Here is a 5,961-nt window from a genome sequence, read left to right as displayed (position 1 = left end):
GTCTTATTTAGTATAGTCTTTCACAAATGGATTCGAGTAGAGTTTTTCTTTCTTTTCTTTTTCTTATCACAATCAACAATCATAAGTATTTGTTTGGAATATGTATTGGAATACATTGGAATCTATTTGGACTATGGAATAAGAATAATATATTCTTATATATATATGTTAATAATAATAATATATATTCTAATTAGAATTTTTTTTTGTCTTGTTTTTAGTTGATATGGAGTCATTGACATATATTTAAGTAATCTAATAAGATTAATATGATGCCTCAAGAGAGGTCGGGATAGCTCAGCTGGTAGAGCAGAGGACTGAAAATCCTCGTGTCACCAGTTCAAATCTGGTTCCTGGCACATGATGAATTTGTATGAGTATCTTTTATCCATAATCTATATTCATTAAAATGAAATAGGAATATGGATTGTGAATAATAGATACGTATTCTTTTTTATCGGATGTTGATACATATTAATTTATCCATCTAGGTGTCTGGAGATGTTTACTACATGAGTAAAGAATAGGTGTATGTTCCCGGTATATGTTTATGTCTATAACATTAAATTAAATAGAATATGTAAAAAAGTGAACCCCCCCTTTTTTTGTGGGGACCATTCTGCAGGTGAATCCATTCACCTAAAGAAAATGCCTGTAGAAGCTCAAGAACTCATTGACATAGTTACAAATAACCAATTCATGTACACTTCTGAGAGGAATTCTGTGAGTAATGGGACGCCTCAGAGGAAGGGAGTTCTTGAAATTGATGCTCTGAATGCCATATTGGCTCAGAACAAAATGTTGACTCAGCAAGTCAACATGATCTCTTAAAGTCTGAATAGATGGCAAAATGCATCAAACAGTACTAAAGAGGCATCTTCTGAAGAAGAAGCTTATGATCCTGAGAACCCTGCAATAGCAGAGGTAAATTACATGGGTGAACCTTATGGAAACATCTATAATTCCTCATGGAGAAATCATCCAAATTTCTCATGGAAGGATCAATAAAAGTCTCAACAAGGCTTTAATAATGATGGAAGAAACAGGCTTAGCAATAGCAAGCCTTTTCCATCATCTTCTCAGCAACAGACAGAGAATTCTGAGCAGAGCCCCTCTATCTTAGCAAACATAGTATCTGATCTGTCTAAGGCCACTTTAAGTTTCATGAGTGAAACAAGATCCTCTATTAGAAATTTGGAGGCACAAGTGGGCCAACTGAGTAAGAAAATCACTGAAACTCCTCCTAGTACTCTCCCAAGCAATACTGAAGAGAATCTGAAAAGAGAGTGCAAGGCCATTGACATAATCAAAATGGCCGAACCTGGAGAGGAAGGGGAGGATGTGAATCCCAATGAGGAATATCTCATGGGACGTCTCCCAGACAAGAAGGAGTTCCTTATTGAGGACCTAAAGGAATCTGAGGCTCATATAGAGACCATAGAAATTCCATTAAACCTCCTTCTGCCATTCATGAGCTCTGAAAACTATTTTTCCTCTAAAGAGAATGAAGATGTAACTGGAGAGCAAGTTGCTCAATATCTAGGAGCTATCATGAAGCTGAATGCCAAGTTGTTTGGTAATGAGACTTGGGAAGATGCACCTCCCTTGCTCATTAGTGAACTAGATACATGGGTTCAGCAAACTTTACCTCAAAAGAAACAAGATCCTGGTAAATTCTTAATACCCTGTACCATGGGAACCATGACCTTTGAGAAGGCTCTGTCTGACCTGGGGTCAGGTATAAATCTTATGCCACTCTCTGTAATGGAGAAGTTGGGGATCTTTAAGGTACAAGCTGCCACTTTCTCATTAGAGATGGCAGACAAGTCAATAAGACAAGCTTATGGATTGGTAGAGGACGTGTTAGTGAAGGTTAAAGGCCTTTACATCCCTGCTGATTTCATAATCTTAGACATTAGGAAGGAGAAGGATGAATGCATCATCCTAGGAAGACCCTTCCTAGCCACAGTAGGAGCTGTGATTGATGTTGACAGAAGAGAGCTAGTCCTTCAATTGAATGGGGACTACCTTGTGTTTAAAGCTCAAGGATCTTCTTCTGCAACTATGGAGAGGAAGCACGATAAGCTTCTCTTAATACAGAGTCAAACAAAGCCCCCACAATCAAACTCTAAGTTTGGTATTGGGAGGCCACAACCAAACTCTAAGTTTGGTGTTGAGAAGCCCCCACATTCAAACTCTAAGTTTGGTGTTGGGAGGCCATCATCATGCTCTGAACATCTGTGAGGCTCCATGAGAGCTCACTGTCAAGCTATTGACATTAAAGAAGTGCTTATTGGGAGGCAAACCAATTTTTATTTATCTATATTTTTATTGTTCTTTTATGTTTTATTAGGTTCATGATCATGTGGAGTCACAAAACAAATACTAAAATTAAAAACAAAATCAAAAATAGCAGAAGAAAAAGCACATCCTGGAGGAAGAGCTTACTGGGATTTAAACGCTAGAAAGGAGCATCTGGCTGGCGTTCCATGCCAGAATAGAGCATGAATCTGGCGTTGAACGCCAGAAAAAGTAGCAGTCTGGCGTTTAAATGCCAGGATTGCACCCTGAGGAAAGCTGGCGTTTAACACCAGCAACAAGCATCAGGCTGGCGTTAAACGCCAGAAACATGCTGTAAATTGGCGTTGAACGCCCAAAATAAGCATAGAAGTGGCATTTAATGCCAGAAACAAGCATCAGTCTGGCGTTAAATGCCGAGATTGCATGCAAAGGGCATTTTACATGCCTAAAGGGTGCAGGGATGAGAAATCCTTGACACCTCAGGATTTGTGGACCCCACAGGATCACCTCAGGATCTGTGGACCCCACAGGATTCCCACCTACCTTCTCCCTCTCTCTCACACCTTTTCATAACACTCTTCTCTAAACATCATTCACCAATCACCTCAATCTCTCTTTCCCATCACCTCTTCACCACTCACATCCATCCACTCTTCCCCATAAACCCCACATACCTTTAAATTCAAAATTTCTTTCCCACCCAAACCCACCCTAAATGATCGAACCCTAACCCCTCTCCCTCGTCTATATAAACCCGTCTTTCCTTCTTCATTTTCACACAACACAACCCTCTCTTCTCCCTCTTGGCCGAATACACCTCTCTCTCCTTCTCCTCCATATCTTCTTCTTCTTCTATTCTTTCTTCTTTTGCTCGAGGATGAGCAACATTCTAAGTTTGGTGTGGTAAAAGCATAACTTTTTTTGTTTTTCCATAACCATTTATGGCACCTAAGGCCAGAGAAACCTCAAGAAAGAGGAAAGGGAAGGCAATTGCTTCCACCTCTGAGTCATGGGAGATGGAGAGATTCATCTCAAGGGTCCATAGCTCAGTAGTAGAGCATTTGACTGCACATCAAGAGAGCCCACTCATAGACCTCAACAAAAGCATGAGGAATTCCCTCATCAAGAAATCTCTGAGATACCTCAGGGCATACATTTTCCTTCACACAATTATTAGGAGCAACTAAAGATAGGAGCACCAAAATCACTAGGGATCAAACAACAAAGGCAAGGAAGAGACATAGATGAGCTCAAGGACGCCATTGGTCCTTCAAGGAGAAGGTGCCACCATCACTAAGGTGGACTCATTCCTTAACTTCCTTGTTCTTATATCTCTGTTTTTTAGTTTTTGAGCTTTATGTTTGTCTATGTTTTGATTATTTACTACATGATCATTAGTGTCTAGTGTCTATGTCTTAAAGCTATGAATAATTCCATGAATCCTTCACCTCTCTTAAATGAAAAAATGTTTCTAATACAAAAGAACAAGAAGTACATGAGTTTCAAATTCATCCTTGAATTTAGTTTAATTATATTGATGTGGTGACAATACTTTTTGTTTTCTGAATGGATACTTGAACAGTGCATATTTTTGATCTTGTTGTTTATGAATGTTAAAATTGTTGGCTCTTGAAAGAATGATGAAAAAGAGAAATGTTATTGATGATCTGAAAAATCATAAAATTGATTCTTGAAGCAAGAAAAAGCAGTGAATAACAAAAGCTTGCGAAAAAAAATATAAAAGAAAAAGAAAAAGCAAGCAGAAAAAGCCAATTAAGCTTGAGACTGAGTGGTTAAAGTCATGATCCAAAGCAAAAAGAGTGTGCTTAAGAGCTATGGACACCTCTAACTGGGGACTATAGCAAAACTGAGTCACAATCTAAAAAGGTTCACCCAATCATGTGTCTGTGGCATTTATGTATCCGGTGGTAATACTGGAAAATAAAGTGCTTAGGGCCACGGCAAGACTCATAAAAGTAGATATGTTCAATAATCAACATACTTAACTAGGAGAATCAATAACACTATCTAAACTCTGAGTTCCTATGGATGCGAATCATTCTAAACTTCAAAGGATAAAGTGAGATGCCAAAACTCTTCAGAAGCAAAAAGCTACAAGTCCCGCTCATCTAATTAGAACTAATATTCATTGATATTTTGAGATTTATAGTATATTCACTTCTTTTTATCCTATTTGATTTTCAGTTGCTTGGGGACAAGCAACAATTTAAGTTTGGTGTTGTGATGAGCGGATAATTTATACGCTTTTTGGCATTGTTTTTAGGTAGTTTTTAGTAGGATCTAGCTACTTTAAGGGATGTTTTCGTTAGTTTTTATGCAAAAACAATATTTCTAGACTTTACTATGAGTTTGTGTGTTTTTCTGTGATTTCAGGTATTTTCTGGCTGAAATTGGGGGACCTGAGCAAAAGTCTGATAGAGGGCTAACAAAAGACTGTTGATGCTGTTGGATTCTGACCTTCCTGCACTCGAAATAGATTTTCTGGAGCTACAGAACTCCAAATGGCGCTCCCTTAACGGCGTTGGAAAGTAGACATCCAGGGCTTTCCAGCAATATATAATGGTCCATACTTTGTTCGAGTTTAGATGACACAAACTGGCGTTCAACGCCAGTTCCATGCTGCATTCTGGAGTAAAACGCTAGAAACACGTCACAAACCAGAGTTAAACGCCAAACAGACGTTACAACTTGGCGTTTAACCCCAAGAGAAGCCTCTGCACGTGTAAGGCTCAAGCTCAGCCCAAGCACACACCAAAGTGGGCCCCGGATGTGGATTTCTGCACTTAGACTTATTTCTGTAAACCCTAGTAACTAGTCTAGTATAAATAGGACTTTTTACTATTGTAATTTCATCTTGGTCTAGTCTTTTGACCGCATCTAATCTTGGTATCTATCTTTGGACGTTTAGTTCTTAGACTTTGGGGGCTGGCCATTTGGCCATGCCTGAACCTTGATCACTTATGTATTTTCAACGGTAGAGTTTCTACACACCATAGATTAAGGTGTGGAGCTCTGCTGTACCTCGAGAATTAATGCAAAGTACTACTAGTTTCTATTCAATTCATGCTTATTCTTATTCTAAGATATTCGTTGCACTTCAACATGACGAATGTGATGATCCGTGACACTCATCATCATTCTCACCTATGAACACGTGATTGACAACCACTTCCGTTCTACTTTAGACCGAACGAATATCTCTTGGATTCCTTAATCAGAATCTTTGTGGTATAAGCTAGAATTATTGGTGGCCATTCTTGAGAATCTGGAAAGTCTAAACCTTGTCTATGGTATTCCGAGTAGGATTCAGGGATTGAATGACTGTGACGAGCTTCAAACTCGCGATTGTTGGGCGTGGTGACAGACGCAAAAGAATCAAGGGATTCTATTCTGACATGATCGAGAACCGACAGATGATTAGCCGTGCTGTGACAAGAGCATTTGGACCATTTTCACTGAGAGGATGGAATGTAACCATTGACAACGGTGATGCCCTACATACAGCTTGCCATGGAAAGGAGTATGAAGGATTGAAGGAAGGCAGTAGGAAAGCAGAGATTCAACAGGGACAAAGCATCTCCATACACTTATCTGAAATTCCCACCAATGATTTACATAAGTAATTCTATCTTTATTTTA

At 39.0% G+C, this 5,961-nt stretch overlaps 1 non-coding gene across 1 annotated transcript; it reads left to right on the top strand.

The window, feature by feature from the left end:
- Nucleotides 1–286: 286 nt before the first annotated feature.
- On the top strand, nt 287–359 carry TRNAF-GAA (transfer RNA phenylalanine (anticodon GAA)). The gene has a single exon. It is a non-coding gene; the product is annotated as a tRNA-Phe (tRNA).
- Nucleotides 360–5,961: the final 5,602 nt, after the last annotated feature.

Source organism: Arachis duranensis, chromosome 6, assembly GCF_000817695.3.
Source record: "Arachis duranensis cultivar V14167 chromosome 6, aradu.V14167.gnm2.J7QH, whole genome shotgun sequence".
Taxonomy (NCBI): domain Eukaryota; kingdom Viridiplantae; phylum Streptophyta; class Magnoliopsida; order Fabales; family Fabaceae; genus Arachis; species Arachis duranensis.
The sequence above is the reverse complement of the archived record's forward strand: the minus strand, read 5'-3'. Positions and strand labels throughout refer to the sequence as shown.